The sequence below is a fragment of the Ahaetulla prasina genome, chromosome 2 (genome assembly GCF_028640845.1).
Source record: "Ahaetulla prasina isolate Xishuangbanna chromosome 2, ASM2864084v1, whole genome shotgun sequence".
NCBI classification, from domain to species: domain Eukaryota; kingdom Metazoa; phylum Chordata; class Lepidosauria; order Squamata; family Colubridae; genus Ahaetulla; species Ahaetulla prasina.
Window position 1 is genome coordinate 10,580,583 of NC_080540.1, and position 10,341 is coordinate 10,590,923.

A 10,341-nucleotide genomic window follows, 5' to 3' on the forward strand; every position below is an offset into this window, starting at 1 on the left:
CTTCAGTATCCTGCTCACTGGGTCATCCTTTCCCTTCCCTTCTTCAGTCCATTGTTTGATGCTTGTCGGACCCCTTCTGGGAAAGCCCAATTGTCATGATTCCCTGCTGGCTGGGAATTATGGGCTTTACCGTATTTGCTTACTCTATCCACCTTTTTTAATGAAAGAATCTAATCCAACAACTTCCGTCGTACCCAAACCAGCAGCTGAACAGAAACGCTTCTGAATTCATTCCTATTTTTTTATGCTTCATATATAACCACTCTGTTTTCTTTCTGTTATTTTTCTACCACAATGCTGCCATTTGCAAACACATGTTTGTGCCCAAATGTCTTCCTTCAGCTCCTTCCTTCAGTTAAAATGGTTCCCAACTCTGCTTTTTATAGATAGTCCTCCATTTATGACCATAGTGTAACCTGCCCATTATAGTCATAAATTGTAACAGTCATAAAGCAGGCCATTGTGTGACTGATGCAATTTTATGATTATTTTTTTTTTGGGTAGCAAACGTTAAGCAAACCACAACGATTGTTAAGTGGATTCATGGTTGTTTAGTGAACCCATTGTTTGCTGATGGTTTTTTTTTTTTTTGGTGAAAACTGGAAATAAATACCAGTTTTCAGCAAAAATGTCACTCGTCATGTGACTGCAGGATGCTGCAAAGAACTGTAAATGTGGGCTGGTTGCCAAGCATCCAAAGTACAGTCATGTGATCGGGGGAAGGATAGACTTGGTTGTTGGAACTTTGGAAGCAGGTCATAACTACCTTTTGGGGTGTTGTAACTTCAAATGGTTCTATGCAACCAGTCCTAAATTGAGCAGGGGGTTGGACTAGAAGGCCTCCAAGGTCCCTTCCAACTCTGATGTTATGTTATGTTATGACTACCTTTAGTTGCTCCTGGTCAAGTCTTCTGCACTGTTTCCCTCAAGAACTGAACAATCCTTGACTTTATTTATGGCTGCCCTTTTTCTCTCCTAGCTTTCCTCCATTTAGGGCAGTGGTTCTCAACCTTCATAGTGCTGCGACCCCTTTAATACAATTCCCCACGATGTGGCGACCCCTTTAATACAATTCCCCACAATGTGGCGACCCCCAATCGTAAAATTATTTTTGTTTTGAATTTATCGCGCCTGAAGCCATATTGGCTAGCGATCTGAACTGCTTGCGATTGCCTTGAGGACGGAGGCATTAAAGCAGAGACTCCTCCCCTATTAAGTTTATTGCGCCTGAAGCCAGATTAGGCTAGCGATTGGGAGTGATTGCAGCTGGCTTGAGAGGGAGACATCAGAGCAAAGATTTCTCTCTTTTTTAATTGATCACGCCTGAAGCCGAATTCGGCTAGCGATTTGAAGAGCCTGCAGCTGGCTAGTGAAGTCAACCATTGGAGCGCGATTCTTCAACTCGCAAGTATACTTCCCATATTTCCGATGGTCTTAGGTGACCCCTGGCAAATCGTCATTCGACCCCCAACAGGGTCCGACCCACAGGTTGAGAACCACTGATTTAGGGCAAACACTGTTCTAAAATATCTTTCCTTCATCCCTCCCCTCCACAAAAGTAGTCATGTACTCCCTTTTCATATAAATGCTATTTTTGAGGGATTTTTGTCCAACTCCCTCAAAGGCTAACATTATTTTCCCTGGGTTTTGCTTCTTTATACCCTGATTCTAATGCCATTGATCTGTTAGCATCCCCAGTTTAATATATAACTAATTCCCCTGATGTCTGATTTCAACTTGCTTATTTGATGATACCATTATTTTTCAGAATCTTATCTGGTCTTTGATATCCCCAATCTTATGCCCTCGCCTAGGGTGTCATCACAAAAATCCCTCTTTTGTCTTATGGTTGCATGTATGGAGAACAGCTTGAAAGAGATTGGGGGAAAATATGAGTGTAGTAAATGTGCCTTAATAGTTCAGGAAAAGCTCTCTTGGTTAACCCAAGTAGCACCAGAAGATCATTTTCTCAGAATAACACAGTTGGAAGGCACCTTGGAGATCTTCTAGTCCAATCCCCAGCTCAGCTTTTCCCTGTTCTAAATGGAATCTGAGTTTTAGCAGACCAACTGAAATCTACCATGTTGGGACTGATGTCAAATAGCCATTTAGGAATGGAAGCATAACTAGGTATTCAAAGAGGAATCATAGCACCAAGAGATGGAGACCTGCCCCAGTCCAAACCCTTAGGAAAGAAAGACCCTCGACTCCAGTTATTTGAAGTGATAAGTTCTTTTACTAAAAGATGCTGGCTGCAGTATACTCAGAACTGAGTTTCCTCGCAAGAGCATAGAGACATTTCCCATTGATCCATCCCATCCACCCTCCTTGCCAGTCCAATGCCATCCAATGTGTTGGCGTCTAGGTGTTTTGGGAATATCTGGTGTTTAGAGCAATTGACATTTCTTTCCCACCGTCTACGGCATATCGGTGTCCTTGCAAGCTAGCACAAATTGCTTCAAAGCATCCCTGGTCTTCCTCAACTGTCATTCCCCCCCCCCCCATTTACTATCACATACTAACACAGATTTATTGCCTGTTTATTCACCCCCCCTTCCCAGCCTTTGATGGCAGGATGCTGGCGAAGTGCCAAACCAAAGATGGCAGACCTGACCCAGCCAAAGCAGCATTTTATTATATTATATTTAGCTGTTGGACCACACTTTAAGGATGTTCTGTATGACTGAAGTGTTTTTCACCATCTTTTGAGTTGGTGGGAAAGGGACTTGTCCCAGCTTCTGCCTACTTAGCAGTTCGAAAGCGTGTAAAAAATGCAAGTAGAAAAAATAGGGACCACCTTTGGTGGGAAGGTAACAGCGTTCCATGCACCTTTGGCATTTAGTCATGCCGGCCACATGACCACGGAAACGTCTTCAGACAGCGCTGGCTCTTCGGCTTTGAAATGGAGATGAACACTGCCCCCTAGAGTCAGGAATGACTAGCACATATGTGCGAGGGGAACCTTTACCTTTACCTACCCATGGCTATCATTTAGTGTTGTACCTTATGATTCTTGACAAATGTATCTTGTCTTTTTATGTACACTGAGAGTATATTTGTGTGTCCAATCACACTTGGCCAATAAAAATTCTATTCTATTCTATTCTATTCTATTCTATATGCACCAAAGACAAATTCCTTGTGTGTCCAATCACGCTTGGTCAATAAAGAATTCAATGCAATGCAATGCAATAATTCTATTCATTTTGTTCTGTTCTGTTCTGTTTGGTAGTTCCAACATTAGCATCTGTGCTTGCAAATATGGCTACAAATGCTGAGATTCTCTCAATAATAAAGATAAAGAATTCTATTCTATTTTATATGGAGGGGTGACAAAATGGCCTTGAGAGAGAGAGGAGGAATAGCCAAGACCAAGACGACAATTAGATAAAAGAAACACAAGTTGGGACAGAAATATAACATACACAGCCCTCTTCAAACAAGCTCTTCTCTAGTATACAGAAATATAAGAGATGCCTTTAGATTACAAGATTCTTTTATGACTAGGGGTGACATGATAACCATGCTCCAATATTTGAGGGGTTGCCACAAAGAAGCTGCCAACAAAAGTGTGTATAGTCAAAGCTATAGTTTTCCCAGTTGCAATGTATGGCTGTGAAGGTTGGCCCATAAAAAAGGCTGAGCGCCAAAGAATCGAGGCCTTTGAACTCTGGTGCTGGAGAAGACTCCTGCGACTCCCTTGGACTGCAAGGTGATCAAACCGGTCAGTCCTAGAGGAGATCAACCCTGACTGCTCTTTAGAAGGCCAGATCCTGAAGAGGAAACTCAAATACTTTGGCCACCTAATGAGAAAGAAGGACTCACTAGAGAAGAGCCTAATACTGGGAAAGATTGAGGGCAAAAGAAGAAGGGGACGACAGAGAACGAGGTGGCTGGATGGAGTCACTGAAGCAGTAGGCATGAATTTAAATGGACTCCAGAGGATGGTAGAGGACAGGAAGGCCTGGAGGAACGTTGTCCATGGGGTCACAATGGGTCGGACACGACTTTGCAACTAACAACAACACAAAGAAGAGGAGGTTGACTTGTTCTCCAAAGCGCCAGAGGCCAGGACAAGAAGCGATGGATGGAAACTAATCGAGGAGAGAAGCAACCTTGAAACAAGGAAAAATTTCCTGTCAGTGAGAACAATGAATGAGTGGACCAGCTTTGTCTCCAAAAGTTGCGGATGCTCCATCACTGGAGGTTTTCAAAAAGAAATTGGGCAGCCATTTGTCTGGAATCACACAGGGTCTCTGTTAAAATACTTCATTTAGTAACTGGAAGAGTAAAATGTACAATGGGCCAGAACACAACGGTCGTCGATGATTGATTGGAGAATGCTGTCTCCTGCGTGAGGCAAACTGCGTTATGATTGGTTGCTGTGGGTGTAAAGGGGGCGGTTCCTTTTTTCCTGCCTTTTTCTGCTGTGTGCTCTGTGTGCGGTTTGGATTTACCTCAGGATGTTCCTGTGTTCCTGACCATCTGCAAATATAAATGTTAACCATACTGGTAGTCCTCGATGTACGACCATCATTGAGCCCAAAATTGAGGTTGCTAAGTGAGAAATTTGTTGAGTTTTGTCCCATTTTACGACTTTTCTTGCCACAGTTGTTGAGTGAATCGTTTCCGTTGTTAAGTTAATGGCCCAGTCGTTAAGTGAATATGGCTTCCCCGTTGACTTTGTTTGTCGGAAAGTCGCAAAAGGGGATCAACATGACCCAGGGACGGTGCAACGGTCATCAATATAAAACCAGTTGCTAAGCATCTGAATTTTGATCCCATGACCCTAGGAATGCTGCAACGGTCGTAAGTGTGAAAAACGATCATAGGTCTCTTTTTTTCCCAGTGCTGTTGCAACCGTGAACGGTCACTAAAAGAACTGTTGTAAGTCAAGGACTACCTGTATTTATTTATATAAAACTACAAGTTTGTGTCAGTCTTCATTTGGACAACTCCTTGACAGTCTCCTGCTAGAGCAGGGGATTGGACTAGAAGACCTCCACGGTCCCTTCCAACTCTGTTATTTATTTATTTATTTATTTATTTATTTATTTATTTATTTATTTATTTATTTATTTATTTATTTAGATTTTTATACCGCCCTTCTCCCGAAGGACTCAGGGCGGTGTACAGCCAGATTTAAAACAATACAATATACAGATTACAACAACAATTAAAATAACATATTATATTAATGGCTGAGAAATTTAAAACCGTCAAATTTGACCCATAATTAAAATACCCCAATTAAAATTATTAAAATTAAAAAAATTTAAAAAATTAAAAAATTAAGCCAGTCCCGCTTGGATAAACAAGTGCGTTTTCAATTCACGGCGAAAGGTCCGAAGGTCAGGTAATTGACGCAAACCAGGGGGAAGTTCGTTCCAGAGGATAGGTGCTCCAACAGAGAAGGCCCTTCCCCTGGGGGCCGCCAGCCGACATTGCTTGGCGGACGGCACCCTGAGAAGACCCTCTCTGTGGGAGCGTACGGGTCGGTGGGAGGCATAAGGTAACAGCAGGCGGTCCCGTAAGTACCCGGGCCCTAAGCCATGGAGCGCTTTAAAGGTGGTAATCAACACCTTGAAGCGCACCCGAAAGACCACAGGTAGCCAGTGCAAACTGCGCAGGAGCGGTGTTACCCGGGAGCAACGAGGAGCTCCCTCGATCACCCGCGCAGCTGCATTCTGGACTAACTGAAGCCTCCGAGTGCACTTCAGGGGTAGCCCCATTTAGAGAGCATTGCAATAATCCAGACGGGAAGTGACAAGAGCGTGAGTGACCGTGCATAAGGCATCCCGGTCAAGAAAGGGGCGCAACTGGCGAACCAGGCGAACCTGGTAAAAAGCTCTCCTGGAGACGGCCGCTAAATGGTCTTCAAACGACAGCCGGAGAACGCTCCATCCAGGAGAACGCCCAAGTTGCGCACTCTTTCGGTTGGGGCCAATGACTCGCCCCCAACAGTCAGCTGCGGTTGCAGCTGACTGTACCTGGGTGCCGGCATCCACAGCCACTCTGTCTTGGATGGATTGAGCTTGAGTCTGTTTCTCCCCATCCAGACCCGTACGGCTTCCAGGCACTGGGACAGCACTTCGACAGCTTCGTTGGGGTGGCCCGGGGTGGGAAAAGTACAGCTGAGTATCATCAGCGTACAGCTGATAACTCACCCCAAAGCCATTGATGAGCTCACCCAACGGCTTCATATAGATGTTGAACAGGAGAGGCGAGAGAATCAACCCCTGAGGCACCCCACAAGTAAGGCACCTCGCGGTCGATCTCTGCCCCCCTGTCAACACCGTCTGTGACCGGTCAGAGAGATAGGAGGAGAACCACCAATAAATGGTGCCTCCCACTCCCAAACTCCCTTGTTGTATTACAGAATAACTTGTTATTCTGTAATACTGTAACTTTACAATAAAACTAGCCTTGGTCTAGCTGATTTTTGGTTTCCTAGTTTGTGGTCTAGCTTGAAGGACCACATCATGGCAAAAAAAAAAAAAAAGATTACTAAGGAGAGACCTCGGGAGTGAAAGAATGAGGAATCAAGTGATGGAAGCAGCTTTCCACCACTGCAATGCAAACCTATTGCACTAATATGCCTATAGGTCATCCTTACCTACGATCACAGTTGGATCAGGTATTTTCAGATATAAAACTTTGCATAGTGTGCATTTGGGGATTGACACGATAAGTGATTTTTTACTTTTTCCACCTGAAGCAAAGCTAGAGTGAGAAATCTGATTTGGTTTTCTGAGAACTGTAGGAAAAAAAGAAATCAATTGAAGTCCAGGTAGTCCTCGACTAACTGTCTTAGAGACAGTTCAAAGTTACAACAAAAAAGTGGATTATGACTATTTTTTACACTTACAACCATTGCCGCATTTCCACGGTCACATGATCAGAATTCAGACACTTGTTGTCAACTCGCTCATATTTATGACCAGTTGCGGTGTCCCGGGATCATGTGATTGCATTTTGCAATCTTCTGACAAGCAAAGTCAATGGGGAAACCAGATTGACTTAACTACCATCTTACCAACTTAGCAACTGCGGTGATTCACGTAACAACTGTGGCAAGGAAGGTTGTAAAATGAGGCAAAATTCACTTAATGACTGTTTCACTTAGCAAGAGAAATTTTGGACTCATTAGCTTTAAATGATAAAATGACATGTGATATTAAAATTAGAAGTGGTGTGTATAAAGAAGATATTTTCTGGAAGACTTGGAAACCATTTGTGGACTTTGCGCTTGGAACATTGGACGCTTCAGTACCTGTACCTCGAGAACGTGGATTTTGGTAATCATGAGGATATACCCAAATCTTCCTTTTATGTATAGCACAAGGGTGTAATAATGTATTTTCTTTTTGTTTGTTTGTTGCAAAAAAAGTAATTAAAAAAAAAAAAAGAGAGAGAAATTTTGGACTCAATTGTAGTCGTAACCGGAGGACTAACATTGAGAACAATTAACCAGTGGAACAACTTGCCTCCAGAATTTGTGAATGCTCCATCACTGGAGGTTTTAGAGAAGAGATTGGACAGTCATTTGTCTGAAATGGTATATAGGGTTTCCTGCCTGAGCAGGATGTTAGACTAGTCACTAGAAGATCTCCAAGGTCCTTTCCAAATCTGTCATCATTTTATTTACTTTATTCATTAAAAATGAAACTCAGTCAACTGAACATTCAAAAATACATCACAAATAGCACTGACTGGTGCTAATGGTTGATACAGGTTGCTGCCAGCATCCTAGGTATCAACCAAGTACCTTCTTAAGATGTATGATGTTCCAGGTAGCGCAGTTTTTTGCAGTTCTGCTGGTGTTATTGCAGGAAGCTGCAATTTGCTGATGTATCTTATAAAATTCTTGGACATGGTACCAAGTGCCCTGATGACAATGGGTATCACCGTTACATGTTTCATCCATAGCCGTGTAGTTTTGATGGCCATGATTTTTTCCAGTTCTTTTCCTTCAACTCTGGCATCTTCTGGTACCGCGATGTCAATAAATTGTACGTTTCGGTTTTCCACAACTATGATATTTGGTGTGTTGTGTTCCAAGTGATGATGATGATGATGATTAGACATTCAATTGATCAGTTCAGCCCTCCCTTTCCCAGTGAATTGTTTAGGGAGAGGACTACCACCTGCCAAGAAAGCAGTGGTGGTATTCAGTTGGTTCTATCTGGTTCGGGTGAACTCATAGCGGTGGCTGCGGGAGGTTCCACCCACCTGCCTGGACGTAATCACATCCCATATATCCATGTTTTGATGCTCTGCGCATGCACAGAAGACACACATTTGCGAACTGGTTGCGAAGGTAAGTGAATATCACCCGTGCAAAAAAGGCTCAAAAAGGATCGAGTTAATCAGAGACGTCAAGAAGGATCTTGGACACCAACCCCTCACAACCCTGATGTGGAGAATGTCTGCAAAACAATAAATTACAGTGTGGAAATACTGTATCACTTCTGGTAAGCTACAAGGCAAAATTCTGGGATGCATCCATCAGTGTCAAAAACCGCCAACAAATAAAATAGAAAACCATGTGGAATGAATTGGAAAAGCTGAGGAGTACAGCTAAGAATTCCCATCCCTCAGCTGATGTGTCTTAGCTCTTCTACAGGTAGTCCTTCATTTAGCGTCTGTTCAAAGTTACAGTGGCACTAAAAAAAGTGCTTTTTAACCGTTTTTTACATTTACGATGGTTGCAGAATCCCAGTGGTCATGTGATCAAAGTTGTGAGACTTGGCAACAGGCTCATATTTATGATAGCCGCAGTGTCCAGGATCATGTGATCTATCTTATGTGACCTGACAAGCCAGGTTCACTTAAAAATCATGTTACTAACTACTGCAGTGGTTCACTTAACAACTGTGGCAAGCAAGGTTGTAAAATGAGGCAAAACTCGCTTAGTAAAGGTTTCCCTTAGCAACAGAAATGTTGGGCTCAATTGTAGTTGTAATTCGGGGACTACCTATATAGCAGGGGTGAGATCCAGCAGGTTCTGACAGGTTCTGGAGAACCGGTAGTGGAAATTTTGAGTAGTTCGGAGAACCGGCAAATGCCACCTCTGGCTGGCCCCAGATTGGGGTGGGAATGGAGATTTTGCAATATCCTTACCCTAGAGTGGGGTGGGAATGGAGATTTTGCAATATCCTTACCCTGGAGTGGGGTGGGAATGGAGATTTTGCAATATCCTTACCCTGGAGTGGGGTGGTAATGGAGATTTTGCCATGATTTTGCCATGCCCACCAAGCCACACCAAGCCCACCAAGCCACGCCCACAGAACCGGTAGTAAAAGAAAAATGAATTTCACCACTGCTATATAGGCAAGAGATGTCTTCCTTGCCACTAGAGGATGCTAGATTCACGTTACAACCGGGTTGCTAACTTAGCAATTGCAGTGATTCACTTAACAACTGTGCGAAGAAAGCTCGTAAAATGGGGCTAAACGAGTGTTTTGCTTATCCCCAGAAATGTTGAACTCCATTGTGGTTGTAAGTTGAAGACCACCTATACTAGAAATATAATGAGTGCATATACTTGTTCCTTTTCCAGAAGTCTCTGGAGATTCTCAGTCATGGTTGTCCCAGATGTCCTCTTCTTTCAAAAGGTAACTGGACTTTGTTTTTCCTTGAAGACGTTTCTTGGATGTAGACGCGAAAGTCTTCAAGGAAAAACAAAAGTCCAATTGCGTTTTGAAAAAAAAAAAGCACCTTTAGGGACTTTTCCAGATGGGTTGCATTACCATCTGCCCTAGTGGTGAAATCCAAGTTTTTTTTCACTACCGGTCTTGTGGGCGTGGCTTGGTGGGCGTGGTGTGGCTTGGTGGGTGTGGCTTGGCATGGCAAGGGAAGGATATTGCAAAATCTCCATTCCCACCCTGCTCTGGGGCCAGCCAGAGGTGGTGTCTGCCAGTTCACCAAACTGCTCAAAATTTCCGCTACCGGTTCTCCAGAAGCCATCAGGACCTGCTGGATTTCACCCCTGATCTGTCCACTGTCCAGCCAGTATGCCTAATGGAGAGGGACGTGTTTAATCTTAATAATCCCTGGCTTGCAATGGGGAGGCCCGTTCATTGCACAGGGCCTGTGTTTATTTTGAGAGGGGTCAGATTTTGAAAAAGAAGTGGGGAGGAAATGAAAAAGAACACCCAATCTTCTTTTATGACAACATGGATCTTATCCTTCGGAGGTTCCGCAAAACATATTCTCTTTGGCTGGACTAGAAGTTCTCCAAGGTCAACTTCCATCTCTGTTATTCTTTCTTGTCAGCAAAGTCAAGGAGAAAAGAGAGGTTCTCAAACCATAAATCTATCCTGGATCAAGGATGGGGCC